This window comes from Phyllostomus discolor, chromosome 4, assembly GCF_004126475.2.
Source record: "Phyllostomus discolor isolate MPI-MPIP mPhyDis1 chromosome 4, mPhyDis1.pri.v3, whole genome shotgun sequence".
NCBI lineage: Eukaryota > Metazoa > Chordata > Mammalia > Chiroptera > Phyllostomidae > Phyllostomus > Phyllostomus discolor.
The window spans coordinates 149,951,983-149,973,536 of NC_040906.2; positions in this window are offsets into that span (position 1 = coordinate 149,951,983).

Below are 21,554 nucleotides of genomic sequence, written 5' to 3' on the forward strand. Positions count from 1 at the left end.
GGTCAATGGCACATTCTCAAATTTTTCATTCTCTCTCTTTCACTCTGTCAAAAAAAATCTTTGGAGACTCCTAGATCAGAAGAATGATGAGGAAAAGCAGGGTAGGAAGACTAACATCATTTAAGGTTTCTCTTTCAGGCACTTGTCCAAATACTTAACATACTCTTCTCCATTTCAAAGCATAAAGGGCAAAGAATAAAAAGTGATTAACATCCTTCATGCATGTTTCATGCTGCCAGGAAAGTGAACTATACATTGAATTTAGTTTCTAAAGATGGAGCTATATGATTCACATGGGGATGACTCAAGAAACAATCATGTTTAAAGAAAGATGCTCCCTATTTCCATCAATGGCCACCACCCAACTTGGGAGGAGACAATTCTACTCAATTATATTACCTTTCTTGTTAAGTAAAGGTGTCATTCGACAAAACTTGTTATTTCCACTATGTGGAGGAATAGATATTGAACTGGAACATAGATTCTCTATGAGTTTGCTTTGAACAATTATGGAATCCTTTGTTATTGATGAATAATATCTCACTTTATCTGCAATCTCTTCTAAAACTCTTAGAGACTGAGAACATTTACCTTCTAATACTTTTCCCTCTGGTCCTTTTTAACTATGCAACTCTTCAATCCCTTCTCTAGTCTATTTGGAGGAGATAGTGCAGCCTCATGGTGTCAGTGAGGACTCCCATGTTAGACAGATTCGGATTTGTTTGTCTAGTTGTACATCCTGGGGCAGGTGACTGACTTTCTTTTAGCACCAGCTTCCTAATCAGCAAAAAGGAGAGGAGATTAGTACCTATCTCCCAGGTACTTTGTTATTAAAGATCAATGCTCGTGAGGCTGTGATAAGAAATCAAGAATAAAATTCTTATGAAGTTCTTAGCCAAGTGTCTGGCTTATAGAATTTACACATTAAATATTAGCTATTTTCAAATTTCTGACTTTTATATTTTTTTTGCTTTTCTCATATTTTTAAATATTTTTCTTCCTATTTTCCAGGAGACTGTAATATTATGAAATTTCAGACTGATGAGAACAAAAGGGTTACAGAGTTATATGGCACATTTCCATCTTTAATTGCCTTTCCAATATCCTTTATACTTTGCTCTCTGATTCTCCTTTCCAACTCTATTTTTAATAGCCTCCTCCTTCACATTTTCAGTTTGAGCATCAGATGGCACTAGGGATACATTCTGTTTTTTAACACCCAGGGGACACCCAAAGGCCAGCCCACTATGTGGCACCATGCCCTAGGCATGGCTACCTGTGAAAGTCCAGCCTGCTCACTCTGCCGTCTGGTGTGGATTAAAGCCCAGCGGTGTCTGACTGCTGTGCTTGGAGCCATGCCAAGTGTTAATCTGAAATGAAGTAATTCATGATAATTGTGACCATGTTTTCTAATGCAAAAACAGCACAGGTTCAGGCCAGCCAAAAGGGAGCCATTTCACACAAATGCAAAGAGAAAGGGTCAGGGGACAACCACATGACCAATAACTTCATGTCGCCTTGTGACCATGAAGCTATCAGTATGAAATTATTTAGCCTTTCGAAAGTCCTGGTTATTGATTCCTTGTCTTGGTTGCTGACAACTTCTGAACTCATTGCTCTACAAATGCCCTGACTGCCTCTCTCTCCACAATAAACTTTATGCTCCACTTTCTTGGTTTCCATTTTTTTCTTAGAGAAATGAATAGGTCAAATATCCTCTCATGTTGTCCTTAGGCCAAATTTTCAAGGAAGGCAAGTTCCTGCCAAAACCCCACAGCTCACACACACACATGCTCTCACACACACATGCTTATACACACACACACGCACACGCACATGCTCTCACACACACATGCTTGTACACACACACACACACACACACAGAACAATCTCCAACTCATACCCTTTTTCAAGGGCAAAATGCCTTTTTGTCCACTTGCTCTGGGAGCCTCTCCACCAGCCTGTGTTTATATTCTGCACCCTACTCACCTAACTCCTCTTGCTGCTTTATTTTTGGAGTTTACTCTTAAAGCCCATTCCAGGAGGTCTTGGTGTCTTTCCAAGGCCAGATTCTTTGCAAGGTCTTTCAAGGCTCAGGTTCTAGGAGTCTATAGGAGTTTCCCTTTTGAGTCTCCCCAAGTGACCGGCAACCCAGTGGACACAGCCCAGTTCAGCAGACACTGGCAGGATTTTCTATCCTCCTGGTACATTTATCAGAATCCCTGTCAGTTTTATTCTGGTACTGTGCAGGAGGCAGAAAAATTCCACTGTGAACAACAGCTGTTAACCAGTTCTCTCTGACCTCTTCTGGCCCTAACTGACCCCAGAACACAGTCCATAAAGATTCATCGTGCATATGCATTTGTCATTCTCCCAGAGATTTTCAGACCCTTTGAACAAGGAACAACCATCTTATTCTTTTTTTTCTTTATTTCATAACTTTCTCATACATGCATTCCTGTGGAGCATGGGTATGTTTTTTCATTTTCAGTCATTTTAGCCATAATCAGAACTATAATAATATACAATCTTACAGCACCCTTCATCCAGCAGTCTCACTGCACTTTATAAACAGTAACTAATTGGAGAGGGACTGCTGTGTATTTATTTAATAATACAGTTGTATCTTCTGTTTTAACAAAATGTTCGGTTCTCTAATGTTTATTGTCAGTGTAATTTCCCTCACATAATACAAATTAATGAGGAGAGAAAAAAGCAAATTTGTTTTTCATTAGTCACTAATTTAAGTATTTCCAAGCTGATTAATCAGAGTTCTTCCTTTGCTCCCATGCACTCAACTGATCAACCACTTTTCTTCCTAAGAATATAACATTTTCAGTTAAATATTTGTTTCAATTCTTTAACCTGTAGTAATTTTCCATTATAAATCTACATTTTTCATAGTTCTCTTTTTCTTTTCCTCCCTCTCCCACAAAACCCATGTGCATATGATACAAACATGTTGCACCCTTTCTCTCTCATTTCTCCAGCAACTTTCTCTTCCTTTTGATCTAGTCTCTCAAAATTATGCCTTTCTCTTCCTCCCTCCCTCCCTCCCTCCCTCCCTCCCTCCCTCCCTCCCTCCCTCCCTCCCTTCCTTCCTTCCTTCCTTCCTTCCTTCCTTCCTTCCTTCCTTCCTTCCTTCCTTCCTTCCTTCTTCTCTCTTTTACTACTTTTGACCTTAACTTAGTGACCTCAAGGCTGATATCTTCCAATTTGGTGCTATCTCCAAATACACACATGCAAAGATAGACCATAGCTTTCTGCTGCTGGGGAGATTATTAACTGCTCACATGACTTTATCACAGACTTTTTTGTGTCTGACAATTGCTTGTAAGATTTATATTTTTTCCTCCAGCTCTCTAACAGCATTTCTATCATTATCACATGTCTTCTCCTATTTTGGGCCCACAGGGGAAACCCAATTAATAACTGTGAAATAAACAGTTCTCCAGCAAGAGAGACCTTTTCCATTTTCATAGCAACTTTCTAGCAGGGTTGTTTCCATGGACACATGACCTGTGAAGTTGTACAGGGTCCCATGCTTAGAAGGGCCCCATTCTTGGTATAATGCTTTGTTGTCATGGCCTTAAAATTGTTAATAACTTTTTATCAAGGGGAATTGCATCTTCATTTTGTGTGGGGCACTGCAGTTAAGTAGTCAGCCTTGCTTCCTTAGTATATCTGCTTCTTTCTTCTATTTAGAGGTCCTGGGACCACAAGTGAAGTCAAAGGGGTCAGACTGGCCCTTTGGTATGTATTATTATCATGGAAGGGGGCACAATAGACTTCTTTCACCAGTAGGAACTTTCCATCATCCTGTTTACCTTCACTGAGAGAATCCCTCCAGTCTCCTACATCATCTGGTGATTTTTACTCCAATATATTCTTTTCCCTGGCCTTATATCTCAGTTTTCCAGCTCCCAGGGCTTTTCATCTGAACTCCACCTTCAGGTCACTAATCCTGATCAGGTGATTGAGGGTCATTACACAACTCGGTGATTCAATGGCAAAGTGACTGATCCTGGTATCTAAGATCTTCTGGATCTAAAGTCTGAGCTCAAATATTCAGCACAGCCTGAAAACAACTTTCCTGATAGTGACTAAAGTGATATCTAGAAGCAACAACCAAGAGGTGGGCTGAGGGGAAAAGAAGGAAACAAACACTTGGAAAGAAATGGATTAGAGGATGATAAGATAATCTACAGGAATCAAAAAATAGCAGGTCTAAGGAAGAGCAACATATCCATCACTTATGAAGATATGTGCAAATAAATATGCAATGTTATGAGAAAGGAGGCAAGGAAGGTCTCTCTGTGAGTATAAAGCTGATTGTAATGTCAACTATCACCTGTTACTTCAGATACTATTGTAAAGTAAAAGCTGAGGCTACTGGAAAACAAACCTGACAAGAACTGGATCATGTCTTTCTGTTTTAAACATCCAAACACACACATATACATATGTCCACACAGAAAATGTCAGTAACAATCATGACAATATTCTATTCTACCCAACTTATTCTGTTAGCTGCTTTTAGGGATAAAGGTCTTTATCTTTTTTCTTAACACAGCCATTTATCATAGTGTCTAAGACTTGGTGTGTGTTTTCAAAATACTAGCTCCTTCTTTTTAGTACCTGTGTGTTCTGCATGACATTGATGTTCAATGGAGATTCAGTAAGAGTAGAAGGGTAATGAGCATAAGGTATACTGATTGGCCTCAAATTCCTGATTTGCTATTGCCAGTTCTGTAGCCTTGAACACATGTCAAATTTCTCCATGCATCAGTTTCTTTATCTGTAGACAGGTTGTTGTGAGGATTCTATGAGTTAATATACTGAAAGCACTTACAATGCCTGGTTCTACACTCACTAAGTGTCAGCTGTTGTTATTGTTGTTGCCTTTCTCTCTACCTTGTGAGAAAACGGGGATGGACTCTGCAAAGTCTGTAGAGAGGCCCTGCTTTTTGGGATTTTCAGAGCCACATTTCCTGCATTGGGGAAGAGCTATAATTTTCCCAGGGTTCCATAGCATCCTCATCTCTTACAGAAGGAGCAAGGCTTGATATGAATGTACAACTCAGGGCCTTTTCCTTTGTTTCTCTTTCCAGGCAAAATGGCTTATTTCCTGAGGAGGAGAAGAATATTTCTGACCATTCACACATAGAGCAGACTACAGAAATATGAGTGTACTCTGTGGGTAATGTTATTTCCAGATACTGATAGAGCTGGTGCAGTGGTGAATGGGACAGGTAGATGAGGATGATATATTCAATGCATAAACAAGGACAAAACATAGTACACTTGGGGAAAATCTCTCTGGGAAATCAGTGCGACCAAGTAGTGAAAACACTGACATAACTGGTAGGGCTACAGCTTCTGAAGAAAGTTAGGTGCCTTTCTTTCCATATCTCTGCAGCCCCTAAAAAGCAATAAAATCAAACCCATTATACAATAAATATTTAGAACACATTATTTAGTTTAACCTGCAGCTAACACAATGATAGACCTTGGCATTTTCCATTGCTTATAGTTTCTTTGTGGAAAGAATTCACCCCATTAAGTGAGAGCTGTCCTTGATACTAAAATAACATTAAATCTCTCTTCTTGTTTTCAGGTGCAAAATGGGACATTTGTGACTTGCTTTTATAGTGCCAAAAGCACTTAGGTTTTTAATTGATTATTTTTTTAGAACAGCCAAGCTTGCCATTGGAGAATTGTTTGGATTTTCAAACAAAGCTCAATGCCACAGAAACCCTGCAGAGTCCCAGAATAAAGCAACATTATATCTCGAAAAAAGCATTTGATTTCAGCAACAGCCGTGCTAACATTCATCAACAATATCCTTCACTGCCCCCAGTAGATGCACATAAGTGGACTCCTGCTGGATGAGATTGTCATGTTCTGTGACCTTCCAGATTGTCATGTTCTGCGACATTTTCTTTCTACACAAGCATCAGGTCCTCAGACTGCACTTACTGACCAGACTCAGAGAGCCCCCAAAGTCAAATTATAGAAGACAAGAGCTCTCTATAGAAGCCAAGGAGAAGAAAAACAACCTCTGTGCTCCAAGCTGGCTTCTGTTTGAAGGAGATATGTGAGAACATTTGTGAAATTATGAGAGCAGAATCATTGAAGTCATGTTTGCTCCCTGAACACTGCATTGTCAACAGTTACATTGCCAATTGCTTAATTTAATTGTTTTGAATTTTTTTAACTAGTAAAATAGTAATAATAATATTGGGTTGAAAGAACAGCTTCCTATCCTAACATTTCTTCAGATCACAGCTGAGTGACTTAGGTTTCTTTCTTTCTTTTTTTTCTTTTCTTTTTTTTTTGCAGCCCATCAACAGGAAGGGACAATAGAGCTATAACATGCTACAAATATTTAACCTACTTGTTTGTTTTGTTGATTAGGTTCCATTTATAGAACCAGAGACATGGAAATAAAGAACAAGTTGACAGTAACCAGAGGGGAGGTGGGAGGGATATAATGGCGCAAAGAAGGGGAAGTGTCATCAAGGAACATGTATGAAGGACCCATGGACAAAGACAATGTGGTGGGGGGAGGATTGAATGTGGGAGGTGGTGGTGGGTAGTGGGAGAGAGTAATGGGGGGAAATGGGGAAAACTGTAACTGAACAACAATTAAAAAGCTACTAGAAATATTTAGCCCAATGCACTGTGACACTAATGTAATACATCTCAGACATGATAATATGAAACTATTTGCTTTAACTCTCTTGGGTTGCTGGCAACCACACTGTGACAAGTGTCATCTTCAACAAGAAGATAACCTTTAACATTTAATTTTAGAACAAACATCTTTTACTAGCATAAGAAATCCCAGAAAAACAAGTGTTTCTAAATAAATTTTCCTTGTGTACACTGACCTAAGATAAAGAGACGACAAAGACTGACTAATTAACAAAATGCTTTGAAGCTAATGCTCAGGAGTGCCTATTCTTCTGATTTCTATCCATAAATATTTTATTTTTTCTCTGCTTGTAATAAAATTTGAAGCTAGTAGACTTTTGATTGGCTTTAGGAGTTGTTTCTGGGGGTGAAGGTGGGCACAGAATTTCCCTCAGTCTAGTATGTCAATATACAATTTGCTCTTAGTGTATTCAGAATGTATAATAAAATGTTTGGTGTAGGATTTATGTCTACTCCTGCACTATCTTATTACTATTTCTTTAGTGTTCAAAAATTAAAAAGGTTCATCTCCCTCACTGTATAGGAGATGGGAGTGGGGCCCTTTGAGTTTCAGCTAACAGAGTGCTTCTTACACTCTCTTGAGGTTTTCAAGATCACAGAAATTTCCAGAACATGTTTCCAAAGGGACTGTAGTCAGTACCAAGGAGAATGGGTGAGGGCAACTCACTAAATCCAAACAAGTCTTTTAAAAAGTCCAAGATGCAAAGTCAAATATTTCAGGAACCAAGAGGATTCAATGAAAGAAAAGATTTGAAGTAGAGGGAGGTAGGTGAGCTAAGTGAATGCTCTGATTTAAGATTCTGATCCTCACTCTGGCTTTTTAAGGGTTCCTATGGCCCCTGGACTGGGTGTGTTGAAAGGGGCCAATTTCAAGTGAGTAACATGACTGTCTTCCATATGTGGGATTGTTATTTTTACATGGAACTCAGACATCTCAGAACACACTGTATTTAGAGGTAGTTTTCATGCAATGGAGAGTCTAGAGTATACTAATATGGGACAAAAAGACAAAAAATGTACACAATTTCTGTGATGAGCATGTAATTTTTCAGTAGACCCACAGGTCTTTAAATCATTCTCTTGCAGTTTAAATTTGAGCTGTATTCTTAATTACCTCTATTCACTGGGTTGGGGAATGATGTATAAGTGCAAAAGGATGGAGTTAGAGCATAATGTATAGGACATGCAGGGTGAAGATGAACATCTTCACTGTAATTAGACAAAGGAGAATGATTCCAAGTGGACAAATGTGGCTTTGGGTGATTTCATGAGGTTTGAAAGATAGGTTAAAAAATACCTGGGTGGAAAAGATTGCTTGATGTATTTGAGAATACTAGATGTTCAAAAAAAAAATGGAGATATAAGAGAGAGGAGGGAACAAGGTCAGATCCAAGAGAATAAACCTAGGTTCAGAGTTGATGGTACTTTTTAGGACTACCTGCCAAAAAGCCACCTTTACCTTCCCTAGGTATTGATTGAATCCTTGGGCCTCAGTTTGCACAGCATTAGGCTAAAAATAGAAAACCTGAGTTTTTCAAACTGGCGAGGCAACTTATTATCCATGAACACTGAAGCAAGTGTCTTGAATTATTTTAAATCTACAGAAGTTACCTAGTGTAAGAGGACTTGACTAATCTTTTTTGAAAGTTATTAGGTAGATCATTTAAGAAAGCATGTGAAAATATTCTTAAAATCTAAAATGGGACTTTCAGCAACGTGGAAGACTAAGAATACAAGGGTGCAAATTCAGGTGCTGAAAAAATATTTCTCCACCAATCATTTAGTACATAGCCAAAAAATGAAAAGAAAATCCTAAGTGACAGAAATTAAGAGGGAAATCAAAACTAGAGTAGTGCGTAGGAGCTGATACCACTTTCCTAAGTGCGTTTCAGATCTGGTAGGTACCTAGAGTCCAGACATTGAGAACCAGAAACATGGCCTTGGATCTGTGTGAGGTTGGGGGGCTGAAGAAGAACTCTGTGCACAAATTGGGGGATCTTAAAAAGCTAGACCATTTGTCTAAAGAGATCTCAAAAACTATTCTTAGCAGCTCAGAAAAACAAATAAAGCTCACTATTTGTCCAAGGCCTTGGGGGAAGGGGAAAGTTTTACTTAAGAAAAATTTAAAGCCACATCTGGTTGTGCCAAATGTAGGTATAGAGCCTGAATTTATTCTACTAGAGTGGTATGGAAAACATAAACCACGAAATTAGCATTAGAAGCCGATTTAGGACTATTGAATGACTTCAAATCCCTAGTGAAAATACATCGGAAAGGACTCAAAAGTGTTTTATTTTTTTCTCCACATTTAGAGCAATCAGGATCTCCAGGGAAAAGTAAGGTTTGCAGACGATGAGTTTACAAATTAAAAAATTACAAACCACATGAGGAAATGAATCACCATGAAGGAGAGTCAAGACATACAAATAAATGAAAACTAGCTACTGAAGTCTTCAACGTAATAAATTTGAGACTACATAGATTTTGAAAAAATTGGATAGAACTTCTGGAAATAAAAACAGTAGAGATTGAACTTTTAAATGCTAAAAAAAGTATTTGTATGATGAGAGGTTATATATCAGAAAGAGATGTTTTTATTTTACACAGTAATTGGAAGTATGAGAATAAGGGAATTTTATGTAATATTTATTAATGCACAATATTGAGATCTATGTTAAGTTCTGAAGACACCAAAGCCAGTTAGGGTGCAGTCTAGGACCTTGTAGAGCTCATATTCTAGGGCACACCACAATAGTGCAGTAAAAGCAATAAAATGTTATAGATGAACAGAGTACAGTGAGGGTGAAATGGGGGGACTAGTCAAGTCTATCTACTTGGGTTAAGTGGAGAGCAGTCAAAAAGCTTTGCAGGGTTGGAGATGCTTGAGTTGAATCTTGAAAGATGGGTGGGTGTTTTCCAGGTCCATTTGCAGAGAAAGCCATTCTAAGCAAAAGGGGTATGATAAAACCACATGGGCAGTTCTATGTCACAGCTTGTTAAGAGACAGACAGGTGGTGTACTCTTGGTCCATACCTAGGACTGCCAACCTCAAAGGAAAATCAACTGTTGACCTCGCTGGAAGTTCAAGCAATAAACACAGCATCTTTAAGGTTGAATCTAGTCTAAAGGTAATTTTCATACCTTGAACTTTGTCTGTAAGTTGATTGTTTAGCATGTGGAAAAAGTTTTCCTATCGATATCTTGATGCCTATGATCATTAGGTAACCATTCCATGCCTGTAGAATAGCATTAATATTGTGGCTTTTAACTAGACATAATCACTATTTATAAAGGACAAGGAGAAATGTAGTTGGAATATAGCTCTCTCCCTTAATGATAGGGTCACTAAAAGCAACATTTGGCGACTCAACACTGGGCTAAGGAAAGGGTAGAGATACATTTCTTCAATAAGAGTGTAGTATTTTTTATACTTCTACATCTCTATAGTGGAAAAAAATAGTTGTGAGCAAATATAAGAAGACTTCTAAGTGTACTGCACTGAACACCACAACCATTTTGATGAGTGGGCAAAGATGGTGGGTGAATTAGGCTCCTGGTCATTTTAAAACCAAGAAATAGGGGTAGGACTGGCTTTGGAGCAGCATTTGAATGTGGTCCTAGAGTCGATTCCCAGTTGGAGATATTGACATTTTTTAAGATAAAAAGCAAGAAAGTGACTGACAGTTGGAAAAACTTTTTGTGTATGGCCTAAGTATTGGAACCAATATATGATTCCTAATATTTTAATACAAGTGCAGTAGAATGCCTGGATTTTTTTTTAGAATCAAACCATGATAAAAGTGCTCCCAATGATATTTTGCCATGAGTAGTGGGATTACAAAGTTCCAAATTCCTCTTTGGTATTTGCTCAAGGTCAGACAGTGATGGAGACAACAAGGGTAGGGGTTGGTGGTCACAGAAACACCCCATGATACAGGTGGAAGGCAACTTTGCCAACAGATTTTTCAGTGTAGGAAACTGGTTATTTTGGGAACTGATATTGAAGATAATATGGAAAGCTGAGAAGGATTAGTTTCTAAGTTTTCAGTGGTTGACCCACTGCCTTCTAGGCATAATTTCTCATGAACTCTCAAAATAAAACAAATGGAGAAGCCTAGAGTAAAGGAGAGGCTAAGTAACTTGTGCAAGGTGACAAAGTGGTAAGCTGGGGTTTCAACCCAGATGCTCTAACTCCATAACTTCTACTCTTTTTAAAATTAATTAAAAAGTTTTTTCAAGTATAGTTGCCGTATAATATTACATTAGTTTCAGGTGTGCAACATAGTAATTAGACAGTTATGTAACTTACGAACTGATCACCCCAAGAACTATGTATGGTGTCAGTACCCATCTGACACCACACATAGTTATTACAATATTATTGACTATATTCTCTATGTTGTACTTTACAACCCTGTTTTTATAATTTATAACTGACAATTTATACATCTTAATTCCTCCTTTTTTGCACATCTCCTATCTTCATCCCATCCAGCAACTGTGTATGCTCTCTGTATCCATCAGTTTGTTTCTGTTTTGTGTGTTCATTTATTTTGTATTTTAGATTCCACATATAAGTGAAATCATATGGGATTTGTTTTTCTCTAACTTATTTCACTTAGCATAATACCCACTAGATCCATCCATGTTGTTACAAGTGGCAAGATTTCATTTTTGTGGCTGAGTAATATTCCACTGTATGTATATACCACAACTTCTTTGTTCATTTATCTATTGATGAGCACTTAAAGAAGCTCTACTCTTAATCAGCTAAATGATAAATCTCTGGATGTATGGACAAAAGGATGTGCTGGACTTTTATAGTCTAACCTGCTAAAAGTGGGAGATCCTCTGTATTCTAAATTCTGCACTTAACCTCAGTTATTCTGCAAGTTCAGATATGCATTTAGTGAGATTAAGGGCATTTTCATTTTTTCTTTTTTTTAAATTTTATTTTAATCATTGTTCAAGTACAGTTTTCTCCCACTTGCTCCCATTCCAGCCCACCCACCCGACCCTCCCCACCACCCTCCCCCTAGTTTTTGTCCATATGTCCTTTAAATTTGTTCCTGTAAACCCTACCCATTCTCCCTTGAAATTCCCTCTTCTCTCCCCTCTGGTCACTGTCAGTCTGTCCTGGCATTTTCAATGTATTGGTTTAGTTTGAAAGAATTCTATTGGACGATTCCTCTTCCCTCTAGTCTTCACTTACTTTCCCCAACTATCTCTTTATCCTTTAAGGGGGATAGCACAGTGGCTAGAAAACTTTAATTCCCAGATCTGCTATGTATTTGTATACGTCCTTAAAATTCTCAGGTGACTCTAGTATCTGTATTTGTAAATGGCAGTATCTATATCTATAAATAGCAGGTAATTGCAATTGCCTGATGGGTTCTTAAAAAGTAATTTGTTTGAAAGTGATTTCTGGCTTTTTGAGCCAAAGAAGTAAATCAATTAAAATAGAAATGAAAGATTCTGATATAACAATAACTATTACTTGAAAATAGAAGAATGTGCCTAAAATTAGAATTATGGAGATTGAAGAGCAAATGCATTCAATTGAGTGAAACTAATAAATCATTAGAAAACACTTTCAAGTAGAATAAAATGTCATATATGTAAACAACAGCATTACTAACTTTAAAAGAATATAGACCTTCTCACATTGCATCCCATCAAAATCATCTTTCAACCATTTTTATTCAGAAATAGTGACTTACTACAGTGTTTATTCAGAAACTGAAATTTCCAGTGCAAAATAAGCACTTATTTCATTGATGAAACTCTGGAAGTTTAAAAGACTTTAGGCTGAAATGATGAAAGCGGCCTACTGGCAGCCTACTGGCTGCTTTCATCACAAATGAGATCAAGATATCCCCAGGAGAATTACCAGAAAAGTCAGTGGTTAATCTGAAGGAGAAGCTGACAATAGATCAAAACTACATAGTAGATATGCATTTAAAATGCAGGCTTTATATAGTATCATAAATGGTAGATTCTCCTGCCTAAGTACCAGAACCATATGGTTTTCAAATCTGACAAGTAACACCCTAACAATAGATGAAGAAAAGTCCTCTAGTTTCATATTCAGTCAGATTAAAAGAATCCAAGACTTCTTGCTACCCCCTAGTTGTTCAAAGCCTTCCAACTCTCCAACCTTCTGGTGATTCTGTGTCACACTGGAGGAAGAAGAGTTGTCTTGGGCAACACATTAAATACACTGCAACACATCACCACAAAAAAAATCTCATAATGTTTTAAGCAAATTTTCAATTTTGTGTTGGGTCCCATTTACAGCCATCCTGGGCTGCATGTGGCCTGTGGGGTGCAGGTTGGACACCCTCGCAATACTTTGTGCTCCAACATTCCTTATCTTATATAATCGCCAAAATAAATCTCAGCTTCTTAAGTCAGACAGTGCGACCAGTGTGCCAGAGATAGGTTTGGAGTGGTTTCTTTTTTCAGTCCTTACGGTGGCTAGGTGGGGTCCAAGGGCAGTGGTTTCCAGCCATGAAAAGTCTCAGAAGTTTACTCTAATATTTATTATGCTCTACAAAGTGTGTGCTGTGACATTTTTTAAAAGTTGAGGGAAAATTCTCCTGAGTATTGCAGCTTCATGCTCTTACTATGAGATCAGCTAATACCAACTTAGGAAACATTTATAATAGTGCCAAGTACATAGTAAGTGAAGTAAAAGTGCTTATTAAAAAATACACATAATTGCCTTGGGTGGTGTGGCCCAGTGGACTGAGTGTTGGCCTGTGAACCAAAAGGGTCGCTGGTTCAATTCCTAGTCAGGGCATATGCCTGGGTTACAGATCAGGTTTCCCAGTTAGGGGCATGTGAGAGGCAACCACACACTGATATTTCTCTCCCTCTCTCTCTCCCTCTTTTCCCCTCTCCCTAAAAGTAAATAAATGACATCTTTTAAAAAATACACATAATAGAAGCTATTATTTTAAACCCTTTACATTAAGATATAAATGATTGGTAAGTTCAATATGTCATTAATCTGAATTCATTTCTTTTTTTAAAATTGTATTTTAATCATTGTTCAAATACAGTTTTCTCCTTTTTACTCCCAATCCAGCCCCCCTCCCACCCCTCCCCACTTCCCTCCCATTACCACCCTCCCCTTAGTTTTGAATTCATTTCTAATTGGAGAAATCAATGTGTCTCTTTCCCTGCCTTGCAAACTAGTCCCATATGGTGTAAAATGCACAGTATCAACACTGCACTTTATGAGGAAGACTCATGTCATCTATACTTCTCTATCCTAACACCTTTACAAGTGACTTCATATCTCATAGGACTTGGTAAAAATAGTCATTTTTGGAGGGAGAAGTGAATATTGGCAAGAACATAGAAAATATTCAAAAACAAAGAATTATAGACCCATGACTGCAGAGGATCACTTACAATATGAGGGGGCACCTAAAAACATGGAATTTATTTTTAAAATTGTCTATTTATTCTACATGTTTAAACTTCAGCAACCCTCAAAGTACTCTCCATTTGATGCAATACACCTATTGAGATGTTTCTTCTACTGCTCAAAAGGTTTTTGAACTTGTGGATTTTCATGCCTTCTAGTGCTTCTGATGGTTTTTTGTTTCACCTCTTCCACATCAGCAAAACATTTCCCTTTGAGGACTTTTTTCATCTGGAAAACAACAAAAACTGTTTCCTGGAGAAAAATTGAGTGACTAGGGAGCGTGGGGCACAGGGGTCATGCTATTTTTGGTCAAAAACTACTGAACACTCAGCATTGTGTGGGCAGGTGCACTCAAAATGGGCAAACACGTTGAAAGAATCTTCAAAAAAATTTAAATGCAGCCTCTCACAATAATACCAGATGGTACACTGATGCATGGGTTCATAGAACACTCACCTAGTGGGGGAAGCCTGTACTGCAAAGGGCCTGCCCTCCAGAAGATAATTTCTGTCTTTGGGGATTCCCCCTTGTATACTGTGAAGCATCACAGAACCATATAACCACCAAAGAGTTTCCCAGAACAGACCATACATTAGCACAGGAGTCTGTTGAGTGAATAACATATTAATCAACAAATAATCAAATTCTGGTTGATTCCTGTCAACTCTCATTAAGGAAGGAACAGAGTAAAATAATTTTGTATTTGTACAATGCTTTAGTCTGGCTAAAAAGCCGAGGACAATGTAGCCCTAAGCAATTGTATCAAAACATCATAATGCAAAATTTGAGAGCTGAGAATCACAGTACAATCCTGTTTTTGAAAGTCAAATGTACAAGTTAAGTTTTCAATCTATATTCCCAAAATTGATGCCCAAAATTAGACCTCAAATTGGTACTGAAACAGTGATATTAGTTACATGGAGCAGTTTCAAGTATACTTCTAAATCCACTACCTTTTTATTTTCAGTGCCCTCAATTTTTCGCATATATATGACCTTTGGAAAAGAGTAATATCTATTGCAGAATTTGAGTTTATATACGAATTCCATGCACAGAGATTGACTGCTACTGAGTCACCCAGGAGGCTCTGGGAAGAGCTAGGTGGCACTGAATTTGATCATAGAAGACAGGATCATATTTTTAAAAGAATTCTCCCAGCAATTCAGCCATATAGCAAAAGTCTGCCACTTTTTTTTTCAGTGTTGGCTGCAAACATCACACTCCCCTTCAGGCTGTCAGAGCTCTTGGAGGAAGGTAGGGAAGGTGGAATAGAATAAAGGGGATAAGCCCTTTTGGAAGTTCATGAGAAGACACAATCCATCTGACAATACTTGAACAGTTATCTCATTTTCTAAACCCTCCTGAAAAAAAACACTTACATTAATATAGCACTTTGCAGACTTAAGGTGTAGCCACAGAAGTGGCCCCATTAATTATAATTCTAGACTGTTGGCATTGCTAAGCAGCCAGGAGAAGGAGTGTTGGGGCCTCACACATGGGACAGGGGAGAAGTACAGTCAAGATCAAACTTAGCTATGAGTCTAGCCTTGAGCTGGGCCTGGCATCCTTTCTGTGGCCGCGCAGCAGCCTCACAGGGTCTCTGAGGCTTCAGGGAGCCAGTGTGAGATGATGATGCTGAGGGCTGTTCTGAGAAGCCTGGGGAGGGAGTCCAGGGAACCATGCAGGCTGAGGTACTTTGTCTTGTCAACACCCAGTAGACATGGTGAAATCATTGCTAAATGGAAATAAAGTCCCCTCTGGCTTGCTGCTGTCTTGTTTATGGTCTTCTTCTTGTTATTTAAGAGCTAATTATGCAGTCTGCTGAGTGTCTCTGTTCCCAAGCCTTGTACTGCCTGCTCCCTCACCGTTTGCCTGCCTGTTGTCTCTGTCAGCAGAGAGAGGTCCATGAGAGAAGGCATCAGATGTTAATCAGCTGCCTCCTCCACTTGTTAACATTCGTGGAAAAACCTTTACAGGGTGTTTCATATTCAGCTATCAAGGATTTGGACATCTGGGTTTTTTTTTATGGATTTCACTACTCATGCTATTCCATTCACTATTCTTGTGAATGGCTTAGGTTTGCCTACATCCCTAACACAATTTCAAATTTGCAAAGGGTTCCTTTGCCCTGAAGAACTGAACGTGTTAGTTCATCACATCTATCCATGGCAAACAATTCCAGGTTACAGAATACCCATGGACATGAGAAACGCTTGTACATAATTAAAGGGTAAAATGGGTAGAAAAGTTTTAAACTATAGGAACATCTCACTTTGAATAATAGAGCTATTCCTGAAAAGTTTTTATAAATTGGACTTATGAACATTTAGTTACGTTTGAAATCCACCAGAGGAGCTGACGACTCAAGGCTCACTCTATGATGAACTCTTTCGCAGGTGCAAAATATTGTGAGGAAATAATACCTTCCTAATTTGTCTTTTATATGAATTTGAATTTGAATATATCTAGTTGTCTTAAAACACCTGTAGAGCTAAATCTGCCAAAATGCTCTTCGTTGACTACCTGGTAGATGAGCAGACCCATTCTCTCACGGGAACATTAGAAGTTGCCTGGCTGTTTCTACTTTCAAAACTGAGTAGTACTTACCATAAATTGGACATAAGATTTTTAATGAGCCACACCTGATTAGATTCCTACAATTTTTATAAGGTTCATTCTCTCTATGTGTAGGAGAAAAGCAAATGAATTAGTTCATATGGCCAGGTTTGGAAGCTTCTGCTTTATGTAATGCTAAATCTATTGCTTATCGTGTTTAGGTATATTTGGGTAAGAAAGAACCATTTGTTTTTATTTTAAATTTCTAAATGTGGTATCTTTGCTAATACTTTAAGCTTCTGCCATCAGAATTTTCACTTAGACCAAAAAAGTTGGGGTAAATTCATTTTCATTTGTAAATTTCATATTCTTTTCTGCTGTTTATACCTCATCTTTGATAGCTTTTCTACCCCTAGATAAAAGCTAGTGTTTTCAGCTTTCATTTTTTCAGATGATTGCTCTGTCTTCATTGTCATTTGTGCAGATGGCTTCAGAGCTCTAGTGCAAACATATAGTGCCATGAACAATAAGCCAAAAATGTTTTAAGTCTTTAAAGCACAGTCAAGCTGATTTTGCCTACAGCATTAGTTTCTTTTGGGCCACTGTCTGACATCCATTAGCTATACTCTGAATATCGTGGCCCCTGGCACAAAACAAAGCACTTGCTTTTAGACTGGTTTGTACTATTTACTATCAGAGCTGATAGCAATGAGCAGAACAGCACTAAGCCTTGTTGTCAAATCCCTTGGTTCATGACTATTTACTGGATTTGACTTTCATTCTCATCTCTGCATCTAAGATGTGATGTCATATCTTGTTTATATGCCTAATTATTTTTAAAAGCAGACCTGGAAGAGCTTTCAGTTGTCCTTCAACCTGAGGAAGTCTAGGTATGTGCCTTTTAGAAAAGGAGATCCTTGGAAGCTGATTCCATTGGTGGGCACTTCATTTTCACCATGGTGGTGTTGATTTCTAGCTTCAGAACTACTAAGGTGGTCTGTTAATATACACACAAAGCCCAGAGAAGCTTCCTGTTCTACTGCAGGCATCTCTTGAGGTCACCTTGTTAAAAAATTTACTTTCATAATCAATTTCTAAGAATCAATAATTCTTTTTCTATTTCCCTTGGCTTGGACGTGATATGATTAGCACAAAGAGCTCTCAGGCTTTGGGACTATCAGAACTGTTGCTAAAGAAAACACTGTCTAGCAGTGCTCCATCACATAGCAGCTCTCCTTTCTCCTTCCACTTGGACATCATAAAGGCTGCAAGAGCGGGAACTCAACCAAGCAGGCTTGCAACTGGGGCACTGGGGGCAACTAATGTGCCCCAGAAACAAATGTGCCCATATCGTCTTGGAAAGGTCCCAAGAAAGGGCAACTTGTGCCTAGATCTTTGATACTTTTAACAACCATGGGCACTATCACATTTGCCTCTCCCTGGAGGCTGTCCCCAGGAAATAGTGGCAATTTTGCAACAAGTGTGACCTATTCTGGGTAATTCAAAGGGCTATTTGGATTTATCTAATTTTGGTGAATAATAATGAAATATGTAGGATTTTCCTTCTATTAGGAAATGGAGGGCATTTTCTAAGTCTTCCCATCTCTAATTCCTTAATCAGCGGGAAGGGATTAATACTTGAAAATGTTTGCATTTAATGATAAAGTAAGAAGACAAATTGTTCATAGGCACCCAGGTTAGAAAAACTGGGATTTAACAAGCAAGCAATCAGAGGCTGAATTGAATAGCTAAAGGGTTTCTGTCCCTTTCTAGAATAATCACAGATTTGAATTAGGCACAAAGCAGAAAAAACATTGTTCAGTTTATAAATTCAAGTAATAAAATCTGTAAGAAAAATGTATAGCAAAACTCCTCCTCCTTTAAAAAAACACAAAATTTATTTGTGTAGATTTTGTGGATATATGTATGGTAAAATCTTTACAATAACATGAATATGCAATTAGTTTGGAAAATGATTAATGCCAGAATATTTTAAAGCTTTATTCCCCTACCTATAGCATAACTCAAAGATGCTTTTGGTGTTTTTCCTTCCCTTTAAAAACTCAAACTCCTAATTGAAAAACAATCTGTGTTATTCAAGATGGATAAAATAATTACATTTGGGTCAGGTATAGGGTTGGGTTTCTTTGGACAGTTGTTAAAGAATCTTTTCCTTAGTCCTTATCTTTCTGTTCCCTAAAGAATTTCTGTGTCTCTTCAGGCAAACCAGGCAGTAGTAGCAGCAATAACCTTATTTACAAAGAGGGCAGGAGGGCAGAGGGTTGCAGCCCCAAGGACTGGCGTTCAATACTGTCCCTGTCATCCTGAGATCAGAGGGTTTGCCCCAGTCCAGGTGAATAATGACCAGGAACACTTTGTGACTGATGACTGCTCTGTTTGGGGAGCTAATTGAAGTCCCTCAGTTCCTAGTGAATAATGCTCTTTCTAGCTGTGACAGTAATGTCATCATGAGGGAAAACATGTGGCCAGCTAATGAGGAAACAGAACATGGAGTCTTCACCCCCACCCCTAGGTGCTCTACTGAGCCAAGCAGGAAGTAATACTTTTACATATATATGATACTCTGTAAAAATCTTATTGAATTAGCAGAACTAGCGAAAAGGCTATCTAAACTTTGATCTTTTTAACTAATATTGTGAATCTGCTCAGGCTTCTGTAGATCAATTAGGTGCACCAAGAACAATCAGCCTTCTGAGCATCTATGGCCTGTGCTGATCTGGGTCCTTGCCTTCATGCTCATTACTCTCCTGTAGGTACCATGTCCTAGCCACATAAGAATTTGTGTTGTTTTCTGGACACATCACGCTCTCTTCCGTCTTTCACCTGTATATCCACCCCACCAGTATTTTCCTCCCTATACCACTGTTTATCTCCATTTCCCCCTTCTCTCTTTTCCTTGCTAGCTCCTGCTTGGTCTTCAATACTCAGTTCAGTATCCCCTTTTCTTCCTAAGTCAGCTACCTGTACCCTTCCTGGTTTCCCATAGCCTCATCTATTTTAGCATTAATTGTATTGCATTGAAATGGTCTGTTTAAATATTCATCTTCTTTTGTAAGTTGATGATGCATAATGGATGCTCAATAAATGTTGCTTGAATTGAACAGAATAAATTCACAGTATGGTTTTCTAAATGGAAATTGGCTTGTGTCTATCAACTCAGTAATGTAGTGGTTAAGAGCAAATCTCAACTCTACCACTTACTAGTTGTATGAACTTGGGCAAGCTACTGTCTGTCAAATGTTAATAATAATACTTCACAGGCTGGTTGAGAGGTTTAAATGAGATGACGAAGTCAGAAAAAATAAGATAAATGATAACCATTCTTATCAGTGCCAAGTACAAGGTAGGTTGTCAGTAAATACTTGCTAAATTGTATTTTATAATTTTAACAAGTTATATCTCATCTACTAGTATTGTTTCCTAGATGCCTTGTTCTACATGCAAGTTAAAAATAAAAAGCAGGGTTTTTTCTAATTAAAAGAGTTAAAATGAAAACTTTGCTGTAGAAAGTGTCCAGAGAGCTAGAAAAATAGATACTGTAGGTGGAATCAGGAATATATTTGTAGCATTCAGCTCTGGGGATAAAACACATCAAACTTCTCAGCCACTGTTTTAGCCACCCAAGGTAGGTGATGAGTCATACTAAATAAATAATAAAGAATACAATTTTAATTTATTTTGAGATCAGAATAGATTCGATAAACTTTTCAAATTGCCATCCCCTGGGGAGTGAAGGAAGTAAAATGCAAGTACATGGTTAGAGCCTGGCACCTTATCACACCCTCTGCTCTCTTGTCCTGTGGTGTGATAGAAGGATCCAGAGTTCAGAGCCAAAGAACCCACACTTAAGTTTTAGAGATTCACTTGAACAAAATACCTGACCTCTTGGGCCTACATATGTGGAAATGCACTGCAAAATACTACAACTTTGGGCATTATTTTTACTAGGCATTCTGGTAAAGCTCTTCATCTTTACATTTCCTAGCACAAGGGAAGTTTTTGACAAATACCTGTGGAATATATGGCTTTAAATGAATCATGCATGGATAACTAGAGGCACTGTGGTATAGTAGGAACAACATGAACTTTGAATCAAGAAGGCCTGAATTCTAACTTTAGCTTTGTGGTCTTAACCTCACTGAGCTTTTGTTTTACCTATATGAAATTAATAATAAATATATATCATAAGATTTCTCAAGGATTATACACAAATATAAAATGCCAATATAAAGTGCTGGTACAATGCCTGCCACTCAGTAGGCACAACAAAATATATCTTCTCTGTTTCTGATTATTAGCTAAAGGCCTGGTAGAGACATTAACTGACTAACTAAGATAAAATGAATTATTTGAACATGAATTAATTCTAATTTACATTGGAATAGACCTTCACAGTGTTCAGAGCTCTTCAAAACACTTTATATTCTCTGATACTACTGATATTTTTGGAGCTAGCATTCTTACTGATGAGAAAACCAAACCAGACATTGTAGCTTGTCCAAGACCAAACTGCTAGAAAATGACTGATCCAGAACTGTATTCTTGACGTGATAATTTCTTCTCCAGTGTTCTTGCTGCTTCTGTCAGTCAAAGATGGGCATCATTGACATTCATCATTATTCTGATGTTAGTCAAAAGATAGTACTCTGGATAAAGAATATTGGGTCATTTTCAAAGGGATCACACTTAAAAAGATGGTTGAATTCTATTATTATTGTTATTGTTATTATTATTAATAACCGAAGTGCTGCATTAGTCATATGTCTTAACATTAAGAAAAAATTATTAATTTGCTTTAGAGATATTTTGGCACCCATGGTCAAAG